Consider the following 13,636-nt stretch of genomic DNA (forward strand, 5'->3'; position numbering starts at 1 on the left):
AAGGACGTCAACACAGAGAGGACGGGAGGAGACAGAAAATAATGAGCCCAGTGTTAGAGGCCAGCGTGCATCATAGTTGACTGTGGCAAAAGCTGAGATTCTGGCTAATCAGCTTGGGTCCTCTAACGAGATGATGTCAGCGCTAATTCATCACAACCCCTCCCTCCCTCCCCCAACCAGGCCTGCCCTACTTCGCAATCCACTCTCGTACATCTGCTGTGCTCATGGGCGGATGGCGAGGTTGGTTTCTTCGGCTCTTCCTTACAGATGTTGAGAGGAAAACAAGATGAAATGAAGGACACGAGCACTCCTGGCTCAGCAGAGCCCTGGGTCATGTGAAAGATGAGGCAGGTGGTATAGCCTCCTGTAAATGCACAGCGGATATTTTCCCTGTGTACTGCGATGGGCGAGCGTCCTGTCCAGGGTGTATCCTGCCTCCGGCTCCCCCTGCGACCCTGTATAAGGGGGTCAGGAAGTGGACTGGATGTTTGCCCTGCGAGCTGCTCTTTGTAAAAGTAATCCAAAACTGCGTCGCCTAGTTCTGAGGGGGCCGATCAAGAAACGCTTTGTTTCCTCAGGTCAGTAACGACCCAACCAGCACGATGAGCCGAATGGCTCCCCCCCCCCTTCCTGACGGACTTCAAAAGCGATCTGACGGATCAACCTGTCGATGTTTTTTTTGCTGTTATCCAGGGTGGTTGCTGCCCATTGCGAACCAGCTCTGAGACCTGCGGCACGCCTCAGTCAGAGTCCGGTTTGGAATTTTGTTTTTTGCATGTGAAAGGTCATTTTGCTGTGACGCCTGTCTGTATGGAGTTTGCAGGGCTTTATTTCCGTTTGTGTTTACTCCCGGCTTCCCAAGAAATGCTGGTTAGATGTTGATGGATTGGGAAACAGGGGTGGCTGTTCCTGCTCTTGTCATTAGGGAGAAACAGGACCGAATTAGCTTGATGGATGAATTAAAGGGGGAAATGCAGTTCCAGGTTCTCAGACCGGTTATCAAGTCTCGGTAGCAAAATAAATTAATCGATGGTGTAGCAGGATTGTACACATTCTGAATGAAGCACACAAATTGTGAGCTTTGTGAATGTATTGGCTAGTCGCCATGTTGTTGAGGGTGTGCGAGAATTGTGACGCAGTGCTCACTAGTCACTGTGAGGTCTAATGTCAGGTGAGGTACAGTACGAGCGCATAAGAACAGGCTGTGCAGCAGGCATTTCTCCGCAGAAACGTTCCATCGTGATCTGCCTGTAGAGGTAACAAGTAAGGAGTATTTGTTGGCAAAACCATCTCAAGGTGAGGAGCAGTATTTCTGTTGGATTGAAAGAGCAATCTTCATAACCGCTGTCTGTTGACAATGTCACAGGGCCGCTTCAGGTCCTCGACGTTTTCTTGCCTCGTTCTGTATCGCAGACAATATCAGCAATATCAGCCCAGCCCGTACCTTTAAAATTGGTCAATTTGGAGATGCAAATGAGGGGTTTTACATGTTGCTGTGAACTTGAACTTGAACTTCATTGCCATGTGTAACCGGTCCATGTACTGGTACAATGGAATTCTTACTGACGGAAAGTCTCTCTATTGTTAAAACAAGTGTAAAAACACAAAGTGCAAACAGCGCATCGAGACAATATACAAACAAACAGTAGACACTGTACAAGTAAACAAGTAAACAGTTTGATTGGAAACAATACAGACGTGTAAACAATATGCAATAAATAAGATTGCACATGTGTAGATTTTACTTATGTTGTTGATTGAAATGCCCTCCTCAGTGCTGATTCTTTCTTACCCTGGAATATAAAAATAGTGTTTCAGTTACTATTGAACCTTTATAGCCTCTAAGGGAATTGGTCTTGCACATCAAGAGCTCATAAACGTATATAGCATTCAACAATAATACTATACAACAACAGAATAATTCCACAATACAAAACAATATTCAACAGCATTGATCAGTCAGAGCTCTTCCACTAACATAAGATTAGTAGTAACATAAGTAGTCGAGATGGTGTGCAGACCTTTTAAGATTAAAGACAAATTTAAGATCGTCCGTGAAAGTATGGACAACCATGAATCCCATTCAAAACGTGGATCAAAATAATATGCCTAAGCATACTGACTGTAGGAGATTAATTTTAGGATTGTGCAGCTTTGCCACGCTATATTCTTTAGTTTGACCAAACTGTGAGACTGTCTGGCCAGACTATCAGCATCTTTCTCTGGGCTAATGAAGACTCTCCCTCAGATACGGGCTTGAGGAGCTCCAAATGGATTTCTGCCACCTTCCTGACCAGAGCAAAGCCTCTGATCTCAGTCCTTCATGCAGTTTCATGCATCTCAACCCCACACCCCCTAACAGCAGGAGGTCCTGTGACTTGCACTGTTGAGCGCCTTGGGGCAACCTTGTGAAAGGCGCTATATAAAAATACATTGAATTGAATGAGATAGGATTGGGCTGCAAGCGCTGGATAACGTTTGCAGCACACAGATCACATCCTCTCCAGGGTGGGCTTGATGTTATTAACAGGCCCAGCATGTTATTCGATGGGTGTCTCCTAGTATGTTGGCCAGCGGCTTTCAAAATGCCTTCCTGTGTTCAGTCATCTCCAGGCTCCAGGCTCTTCTAACTGCATCCTACTGGATCATGACTACAGGTACGTTTCATAAGGGTTTCGTAACCGGTTCTGGAATAGGAGAATTGCCTTTTTCTTGAGCTTTTTAAAAAAAAAGTGTTTTATGTCCCAGAAAAAAAGGGTCAAGCTGGCTGATTAAGAACCGCAGCCCAGAGCTTGTTTAATGGAACGGGTAAGAAAAAATGAACAAAGGAATTATCCAAAGAAATCAATTTGTTCAGTGCCATCGAATCAGGGTGCTCTCTCTATTAAGAAGGAGTCTCATTTGCAGTTTGCTGAAACAGCTATTTGTGCCCTGCTGGAGATATGTTAATTACCGTTGAAAAAATAAATTACCTGCACCGATTAATCTGACTGTAAGCCCATTTAGCCCCGTTGGTAGTTAGTAGCTAATTGATTAAAAGATCTTGCCCAGGGGCTTCTCAAAAGAAACTAGGGCACCAGCTTCACACCAACATGGCTGGGTACCTGCTTCCAGATTCCCACAAAGTCAAACCACCCAGTAATATTATGCTTGATTGATCATTTTGGGGCAGAAAATCCACAATTGGTATGAAACTGCAGCCTTCTGTCGTGTTTCAGACCTGTGTTTCAAACTTTTTATTATTCAGTTAAGTAGTAGTAAATTACTATACGTCATTAGTGGTTCTTATGAATTTCATGTTGTTTGCAGCTGATCGGGTGTATGGGGGGAAATGTTCTGAATGGATGGTCACCAGAAATGTATCCTTTTCTAAATCAATGCAAAGAGAGGGGTATTGCATGGTAATTTCGATTTGAAGAGCTCTTTGCCGTCAGAGATGTTGCCCAGGGGGCCACTACGAGGAAGTAGCTCTTCTTGACCCCCAAGGAGCCATATCACTTTGCAACTCCCAGCTGGCAGCCCCACTGAAGCTCAGCAGGTGGGAGCCTGGTCAGTACCTGGAGGGGAGACTCCTGGGAAAAACTAAGGTTGCTGCTGGAAGAGGTGTTAGTGGGGCCAGTAGGGGGCGCTCACCCTGCGGTCCATGTGGGTCCTAATGCCCCAGTATAGTGACGGGGACGCTATACTGTAAACAGGTGCCATCCTTCGGATGAGACGTAAAACTGAGGTCCTGACTCTGTGCTCTTGAAAAGAGTAGGGGTGTAACCCCGGTGTTCTGGTCAAATTTCCCATTGGCCCTTACCAATCATGGCCTCCTAATAATCCCCATCTATGAATTGGCTTCATTACTCTGCTCTCCTCCCCACTGAGAGCTGGTGTGTGGGGAGCGGACTGGCTCATCATCCAGGTGGGGGTACACACTGGTGGTGGTGGAGGGGATCCCCATTACCTGTAAAGCACTTTGAGTGGAGTGTCCGGAAAAGCGCTATATAAGCGTAAGCAATTATTATTATTATTATTATTATTATTATTTTAAGGAGCAAGGAGCAGACGGCCGACCACATCCTATACTCCCGCCCTCGCTTCAGGCGCCCCGGCAGCTTGACCGATTCGGATGATGCCAGCCTCGACCGGCTGAGGCGCCTGACTGTGAGGATAGAACTGTGTAACCTCTGCATGTGAAGCTCATACGAATAAATCAATAAAGAGAGGATTGTTCGATTCAAACTGGCACCTACTGTATGCTGTCAGAGTAAGTGCGGTGTATGGGCGTGGTTACGGCGCTGGGATGTGAGGGGTGTGTCCGGCCTGGCCCTGCTCTTCCGCTGCAGCTCAGTGAATTGCCTGGGTGCCACGTTCCCTCTCATTTTCAATGGCCGGTGTTCGCAAAAAATTCAAGTTGTGCACATTTTTTTCCCCCCAGTGCCAAAAACCTGTGCGCACTAAACTGAGTGCATGTAAAATTGTGAACCTTAAATCGTTATTTTTTGTTAATATAGTCATTCCCATAGAAGCATAGAGATCCAAAAGAGAGCGATTCCACGAGCCCGGTCAGAGAGACTGAGTGTGGAGCCAGCAGGAGCAGGGAGGTACGAGACCACGAGAGCACAGATATCGATGATCGAGTAGCGATAATAACGCACACAGCCAAGTTGGGCCCCTCGCAGCCAGTCTCCTGTAGTCAATTTAGCATTTTTTAATTGACGACCGTGTTTGTTTTATTATTATTATTATATTTTTTTGGAATTTCATTTTTTGTGCCCAGCTCAATTTACTGTGTGCGCTGATTTCATAACGTGTGGGCGTGCGCACCCGCACACAGCTGAGAGGGAACGTTGCCTGTGAGCCCTTGTCCTGCACTGCAGGGACCCGTTTTGCTGCAGACGTCTTATTAGCAGCCGACTATCTCCCCTTCCGTAAAGCGAGTGGATGTCCTTGAGATGCTTCTGCTCAGGAGTGTGCACTCGGTGATTGTGTACCGTCTCATTTTTGAGCAAATCAAGCCCCTCGGCGAAAATTGATTTTTTTTCCCCCTCCACTGCAGCACATATTAATATTGACAGCTCAGCAGTTCGACTGCGGTGTGGTACGACAGAAGACCAGTCTGTGTGAATAACTTGGTGTTACGGTATAGAACTGCAGTGTGTTCAGTAGATCAGTGTCAGTGCTGGACTGCAGTGTGTTCAGTAGATCAGTGTCTGGGCTGGACTGCAGTGTGTTCAGTAGGTCAGTGTCGGGGCTGGACTGCAGTGTGTTCAGTAGGTCAGTGTCGGGGCTGGACTGCAGTGTGTTCAGTAGGTCAGTGCCCGGGCTGGACTGCAGTGTGTTCAGTAGGTCAGTGTCGGGGCTGAACTGCAGTGTGTTCAGTAGATCAGTGTCTGAGCTGGACTGCAGTGTGTTCAGTAGATCAGTGTCGGTGCTGGACAGCAGTGTGTTCAGTAGGTCAGTGTCGGTGCTGGACTGCAGTGTGTTCAGTAGGTCAGTGTATAAGAGGCAGTAAATTTAAATACAGATTTTCAGGGTCCTGGTGGCTGGTTTAGGGACTATGTTTGCACCAGGTGCTTTCTCTCAGTTCTTCAGCATTAAACTGATTAGATACAAATAAAACAGCAGACCCTCCCCATTCAGGGTAAAGTAGATTATGCATAAAGTAGTCGAAAATAGATTATGCATTACTGATAATGAAATGGTGTATTCTGTATCAATGGATTTTATTCCCTTTTTATTTAATTTAGAAAACAACAATCAATCCAGACCACAAGTACAGAATAGCAGAACATGCAACATGAAACAGAACTTGAACTTGAACTTTATTGCCATATGTAACTGGTACAATGGAATTCTTACTTACAGAAAGTCTCTCGATTGTAAAACAAGTGTAAAAAAACAAAACAAAGTGCAAACAGTGCATCAAGACAACATACAAACAGTAGACAATGTAAAAGTAAATATGTAGACAGTTTGAATGTAGAATGACTGTATGTGAAGAAGAAATGGAAAGAAATACACTTCCCAGGAGGATGAGCTGGGGCTTAGCTGGTCTGCGCTGTGGATGGAAATAAAAGCCTTTTATACTGATCCGGCTGTCTCTCATTTCACTACCTGGCTGGTTATCTTCTGGCTGCATCTGTGCAATATGAGGATCTGTGTAATGTAATGTGTACTAGCCAAGCTTCACTCAGTCCAATGAGCACTGTCTGAAAGAGTAAGAGTGAGACTCCTGCTGGGACAGAAATTGGAAGTCCCATTCTTTTAATTAAAAATGCCTCCCCAGTTTGGAATTGATTTAGACCTGGGCTCTCTGACAGTGACCCCAAAAATACTTTTAAAACAGCAGCCTGGTTTTCCCTTTGAGGTCCCCCATCCCTGTCCTGACCAGACCCAGCCTTGCGGGGCTTCTGGGATCTGACGGGATCAGGCTAGGACATGTTAATGGTGCTGTCGGCTCACCAGCTGTGAGCCTTCGGAGAATGTGTTGGTAAACTGGAGATGGCCGCTCTCTGGAAATCAAAAGCTAATTTCACTCGCGCTGTGAGCCAAATTAAAAGCAGGACTTCAGAAGTAGTTTTTTTTTTTTACTTTTTATTTAATGATGAATTTACTGAATCATTGAATGTATACAAGATAATCATTTCTACTTTCACCTTTCATTTTACCAATATGATTTTCTGTATAATTCCCAGCATTGATGGGAGGTTACATATGGAAATATAATTAAACACAAAGAACAGGTAATAATCCATGCACAAAAATTGCTTTATCCTCTTTCATAGAATAAAATCAGGTCTTACATTTATGGGGGCATAAATTTGCTCCCTTTGCCAGCCTTGGCAGCCTTTTCTAAACCTCTTTGTCTGTAACCCAAGTGAAAAAGCAATCTTTTCACAGCGTTGATCCATGTTGTGATCAAAATGTTGTTGGTTCTTTAGGCTGTGAGGCTTTGAAAGGATTCCTCTTTATCCCAACCCTTATTCAATCCTTAGTTTTTCATGAGGATACAGCTAGGCTGGAACAGGAACCAGTCCAGACTCCGATGAAGTGTAGTTCGGGACCCTCTGCAGACAGAGCAAGTGGAGAAGGACAACAGGGAAAAGTACAGCAGGATTATGATGGGTAGACAGACAGGGGGGAGGTGACGGCTGTGATCCGGTGCTGGGGGGGGGGAGGTGTGGCGATGGCAAACAAGTTCAGGCAGTCCAAAGTCCCAAACCGGGGGATCCAACCAAGACGAAACAAACACAGTTAAAATCCGGAAGGGGATCCGGAACAGGAACAGTGAATAAAACCAGGATAACGAGGCCAGCCGCTCCGAGCCCCAGACTCAGAGGGTCAGGACGCCAGGGGGAAGCCTGTGCCATCGGCTCTCTCCTGGACCCGCTGGTAGGCGGGCTTCTGGGCGTCCATCTCCCAGTGCTGAGCCAGGAATAGTGAGAGCACCAGGCTTAAATAATGAGGGACAAAACAGGGGGCAGGTGCACATAATGAACTAAAATCCGAAAGGGTCAGAGCGCCCTTAAGAGGAAGGATGAGGATCATGACATGGGCTTGGTCCTTATTAATGTTGGAGCGCAGTCTTATCCAGTAAGATGGTGAAAGCACCGTCTTTTCAAACAGCTGCGCTTTGCTTTTCTCATTTGAGCTTGTTAACTTCCCAACATCTCTTGGCACACCTGCTGTTTGATTTGCCAGCTTATGAAAGCTAATAGCACTGCCTTCCTCTTGGCTGAAAGGCCGGCAGATTAGTACCGCCGATATATACTGTATTTAGAAAAGGCGAGCGCTAGATTGGATAGCCATCTCCCTTTGGTAAAAGAGGCCTAGAAAGACCCCAGGGACATTGAGGATAAAACAAAGTTCAGATACAAGGGGTGGGGCTCCTTTGGTATCTTCATGATGCCAAGACCTCTGTTAGGGATTTTTTTAAAAGGGGTCATGGAGCCAGTTTTCAAACAGCCTGGCTTTGGCATTGTTTGGAATAAAGATTTGAGGGACTATGGGATCGTTTGTCCTGGGTTCTGCCTGCAGTGATCTCCTTCCATATTTACACTTGCGTCCCAGGGTCTTTGTCTTGTTCCAGATCCTAGACAAGCTGCCTATTTAACATCGACAAATCATTTTGGGATGTTGAACACCTGATCTCTTCTGTTCCAGGCTAGAAAGAGTCAGTATGCTTAGCTAAAAGAAATAAAGGTATAAATAATATAATATAAATAAAGATATAAACTAAATTTATATCTAGAAATAAAGGTGAATAACTTGAAATGCCCACATTAAAACATTCTAAGCTTTCTGACATCACTGTTCTTGTTGTCAGTGGGTGATTGCTTGCAGTCATTGCAGTATATAATACTGTATATATAAGATACAGAGCCCTGCAGTACTGGAACTGTCCGTTTCCTGAACAAATGTATCCATGCACTGGGTGCAATTATTATCGGTCTGCATAACTCTCAGCATTGGATCTTGTTTGGTGCCTTGTGTTTGTGCCCGCTCACTTTTGTGCTTGGTGTTTTATCCCAGATGTTTAATTATTTAAGGCTGTATGTGTTAATGTGACAGGCATAATACATGGACATAATATATAATAAGCTGTGTAATAGCATTCTGGACCATTTTGTATTCAGAGCTGAAAATCACAAGAGCCTTGTGTCTCCTGGACTCAAATATCCATTATTTGTGCCAGTGAAGCTTGAATGATCACTGCCTTTTCTATAAACTATCTCTAGTTTTTGAAATTGCTGATATCCTCACAATTGTGTTGTAGACACTATGGGAGAATAATTCATGAGTCCCCCGTGATTCCAGGGACGAAGTGTGTATCACATCTTCACATGGGAGGTGTTTGGTAAAACTGGCACATACACACTGCTTTGCACAGCTGCTTGTAATGCATGCCTTGCAGGAACTCAGAATTAAGGGAACCACAAAGCCCTGAAAATAAGAGAACTTAGGAACTTCAGTAAAGGGATCCCATGGGGTTCTGAATAAAGACCAAAAAAAAGGTTTTGTTGAACAGCTGCAAACCTGTTGCTGGACTAGACAGACTGCAAGTGCCAGAGAGGTGCTCTTAATGCACACCTGAGCTGTTACTGCTGTATTCAAGGCACAGATGTTGTCACTGGCAAAATTTAGGGACCCCGGGTCCAACAAAGGGGGTATCACACCTCAACTTGAGGCCCTGATCTGGCTCAGAAAATGGGAATGGGATTGGACCGAGAGATATAGGCTGGATCCTGCTCAAACGTTCGGTGCTCCTCGCGGAGTCTCAGCACAGTTGACGAGGGTCCCTAATATTTTGGCCAGCCAGCTTTCTATGCTATGTATTCCGTGTCGGGAATCGCAGCTAAAGAAGATCTTCAATAGGCTTCACAGCGCAGCTAGGTTGGCACTGTTGAGCGAGCCCATCTCTGTGTTACTACTATTGTAGCGGTCTTCAGGGGCCGCCTGGCAGCTCTTCCTAATAACGTGACTCTTTGTCCTATAAATGTGATTGGATGTCAAAAGCTGGAACCCGAGGCCCATTGGCCAGGAGGTCCCGCTTATTTTTGCTCTTTTGTGAGCCCCTGTCCTGTAAGAGGGGTTGTGAAAAGCATTCGTGCCTTGTTTAAGGGCGAAGGTGGCAGGATTTCATCTTTAAGGAGCCTGCTGCAGCCGGCCCTGTGGCAGCAGTGCATCAATCAGTGCTGTGCAGCAGCTGAGAGCGGCCTGGATACGTCTGTTCACCCAGGCGGGGGGGTCGGACACCAGTGTGATTACAAGAGCGTCAGCAAAGAGGGAGACGGGGGCCCTGCTACCTAAGCAACTGCATGTGGTGTGTGTGTTTGAAGGTTTAATAGATCGGGATTTTGTATGCACGGTCATCCTCGTGTTTTTCACTTCGCACTAGATAATAAGTACCGGTAATTATAAGACAAGAGCTAGATGTATCAGAAGTAGCCTCAGGGGGGATCCCATTAAAAATCGTTTGTGTCCTGTAGTACAAAAAGCCTTCAAATGAGTCTCCGTCTGAGCCTCTCCCCTTCAGTGTTCTTTGAGTTTAAGGAGCTTAGACAAAGACAGGCACTTTGAAGTCAATACTGTACCTCCCGTTATGGGAAAGTGCATTAGCGTTTGTCGGCGCAGTGCAGGCTCAGCAGGTTTTACGAATTGTACGGGTCTTTAAAGTGGCTAAGGACGGGCAGGACCAAGAGACGGGAACTCTGAGGCTCATGACTTTGTTGCCTACTGACCTGCGCAGGAGGGCTTACAAATCCTACTCTAGATCTTTGCAGGCAGGGAGGGGGGAATGGAGAAAATGAATCAGGGAATTTGCGGGAAGCAGATTTAACAGGTCAGACCTTAATGAATGCAACTGATTTTGTTGCTTTTGTTTTTGCTGATCATAAATAGCGTAATTCACAAAGGCGTGGGAGAGGCCTCTGTTAAATCCAGTGTGATAAAGCATCGTGAAACCAAAGTTAAACCACACGGAACGCATGGTAAAAGCTCATTTAATCACGTGGTAAAACTACCACGGTCAGCTGCCATAAGTGTGCTGTGCTGTCACGCTGTTGGTCGCAAATAGGTGACGCAAGACCGTCATTCCTGCAGCCCGCAGTACAATCGCAGTGAATTTCCGAGCACCTTCCCCGCCAGCAGATGCAAATCCCTGTGGAGCCCTGCCAGCAGTCCCAGGACACTCCGCAAGAGGCGAGACAGACACAAGGTGCCCGAACTCCTTCCCCTTCCTGTGAATCACCGCAGTCAGTTTTCCAGTGGTGGTGTTAATGTGAAAGGCCAGGTTACTTCCAACCCTGCAGTATAGCAAGGTGGCAAGCTGTTTGGTTTTCATTCAAACAGCCAGGGGAAAGTTGCTGTCTGCTAACATGCAACCTCGACATTTTCCCTGGTAAATGATCCCTGGTAAATGATCCCTGGTACACAATGAGAAAAGGCAAAGAGCTTTTAGTGAGCAGGGCTATTTCTCCCTGCTGTCTGTTGAACCTGGCAAAGATGGACAAGAGAGGGCATCTGAGCGTGACAAGCTGTCCAGATCACAGCAATAAGATGTGTATAATATAGCACCTCTTATCTTCACTGGCCAAAATATTAGGAACCCTCATCAGTTAACTGCATGGGACTGCAGCACACAATGCGAACAGCAGAACATGAGCACGTCACCCACAAAGTTCTGGAATCTTTACAGCCAAGTCCCCTCTCTTTCCATCAGCAGGATGATCTTCAGTTGGGGTGGTGAGGAAGAGGAGGAGAGGGGTGTGTGCGACGAATCCACCAATCAACAGTACAGCTTCCATTTCATTGGGAGGGCTTGTAATATCTGAGCGATACGGGGTGCCAGTGCAAAAAAAAAAATTAGAAGTAGTGTTGAAAAATGAAATTCAGAAGCTGCTTCTGTGTGTCCTGCAGAGATTGGGAAAGCCTTCCTCAATCCCGTGGGTCTCACGATAGAGAGGCAAACCTGAATGGAGCAAGACGGTGTGTTGGCATCTGTTCAATGGATTTTCAGTGCCTGGAATCTGGGAGTGTGGCAGTTTCTCTAGGATATAAGTGGGATATTTGTATATTTAGGTGGGATACATATATATAAGTGGGATATATGTCTAGAAAAATGGACAAGGCTTTGGAGCCACTAAGCCCTGACGAATTTGTAGCTCTTCCCTCCAGTCCAGACAGATTCCTTTGGATCAAGGTCTACCCAGTGGAAAACCGACTTGGAATCTTTTGGGGAATTTGCCATTGGCAGGCGGGATGAGATTGTGATTAAATCTGAGCCCTGCCGTAGTTTCATCGGAGGGCGGCCGTGCGCTGTGCCCAGATGGAACAGGGTGTTAACTCTTCTCACATGTGCGCAGGATCTGCCATCAACCAGGAGGGCGCGGTTCGCGTCATCTGAGAAAGCGCAGGAAAGATCGGAGGAGCTCCGGGATGACAAATTTGCACCCTCCGGAAACAAAGGAAGCTGCTGTCTTTGTGAAACATCATGAAAAGCACAAGAGGTCTTAATCTGATCTCCCTTGACCTTTGACTGGGACATTCAATAACTGCAGTTCTAATAACAGATGAAATCAATGCAGCCCTAAAGGAGATTTGCACCTATCCCGTAGTTTATTAAGAACCCTATTAAAAAACAAACTGGGGGGGAGGTGGGCTATAATTCATAAAGACGAATTACCGAACCTTTCAGCACAGCTCTGCCGCTGCTGCTGTTTAACCCTCAGTGCGCCAGTCCCAATTGTAGTCCTCGCAAAAGCTGGAAGACTTGTCCAGCTTTGCTGTCTGCATCCCAGAACGTGTGCATCCTGTGAACTTGAATCAACGAGTGAAATAATAGTTACAAGGGCAAACATCCCTAAGCCCGAGCAGAACTGACAGAAACGAATCACCCCACACCGACACAAAGAGAGGAATGGGTGTGTTATCTGCAAGGTTGTGTTATCGGGTTGATGTTCTCTGCACCAGTGAAGAGTTAATGTAACCAGACCTTGTGATTTTCCTAAGCTGAGCTAAACTGGTGCAGGACTTGGTGTTCCTCAGTTCTATAAATACACAAGAGCACGCACACACTCAAGCTGCTCACACAGTTTTCTGTTTGCTCAGTGGGATGGAAACGATTTTTGCATCGAAATGAGCTTTTTCAGGGCGCAGTGCGTGGGATCACAACCGCAACAGAGAGCACCCAGGTGCCAGGATTCAGGGATCTGGGTGGGAGTGTTTCTTGGGAGGAGGTAAGATCAGAACACAAGACCCAGTCTGTGACTCAGAAGACAGCGGCTTTCATGCTGTTTCTGTAGCCAGAATCTGGATTCAGGATGCTCCAAGATCGTCGTTATGATTCCAGACACCTGTGTTGACAGAGTATTTTTTTACTTTTTTTTCCCTTTACATCTATTATGCATGTCTTCCTGAGACACTGAAAGCCAGGAGCTACTCTTACGATTATGCAGTGGCGTCTGAATGGAAGATCAGTCTACTCCAGTCCGAACTGTTGTTTTAATATGCTGAACAGCCATGGTGTTAAAATAGTGTGTGCCTGGCACAAAGCCTAATAGAAAGCAGTATCTGAGACAGTATAAATGGATGCTTATGCAGAAGACTGCTTACACAGCAGGAGCACTCATGTGTTTGGAAAAACTGGGAGGGGGGGGCGCTCATTCTAATTGGATCTCTAATGCATCAAAAAAAATTGGTTTTAATTTTAATGAATCCGTATCCCGCTCCAGGGTTTCTCAACCCCTTTTATCTTTCCTTTTCTCCGGCAGTTGTCCCCGATCGGGATCCCCATTATGAAACAGTAATAAGGATAAATCATTCCATATTGATTTGAAGTTATGAAAAGCAGTGCTCAGGGGTCAGCAAAAGTGTGGAGAGCGCAGCTTCAGTAATGGAGCGGCTCTCTAGGCTCGTGGGTGTTTTGAAACTTGCGCTGCGAGAGTGGGGCAGCGCTGGGCCGTGGTGGTGAGCACTGCCGCCTCGCAGCTCCCGGGCTGAATTCTGGCTTCATGAAAGGGCTTGTGTCGGAGCTCTGCTTTTTCTGGGTTCTGCTCTTTCCTCCTGCCTTCCGGAGCCTTGCTGCTGGGGTGGCTGGCTGTCCTGCATTGTGACGGCTTTCTGAGAGCACAGCCATGAGCACTGATGC

General features: G+C 46.2%; 1 long non-coding RNA gene across 1 annotated transcript in view; it reads left to right on the top strand.

The window, feature by feature from the left end:
- The first annotated feature begins 12,561 nt into the window (after positions 1-12,561).
- The window catches only part of LOC148639889 (uncharacterized), a 41,460-nt gene continuing 40,385 nt past the window's right edge, over positions 12,562-13,636 (top strand). Inside the window, exon 1 of the long non-coding RNA XR_015930712.1 lies at positions 12,562-12,725. This is a non-coding gene — a long non-coding RNA (uncharacterized LOC148639889). The remainder of the gene's footprint in view (positions 12,726-13,636) is intronic.

The sequence above is a fragment of the Lepisosteus platostomus genome, chromosome 26 (assembly GCF_059453375.1).
Source record: "Lepisosteus platostomus isolate fLepPlt1 chromosome 26, fLepPlt1.hap1, whole genome shotgun sequence".
In the NCBI taxonomy this organism is placed as follows: Eukaryota; Metazoa; Chordata; class Actinopteri; order Semionotiformes; family Lepisosteidae; genus Lepisosteus; species Lepisosteus platostomus.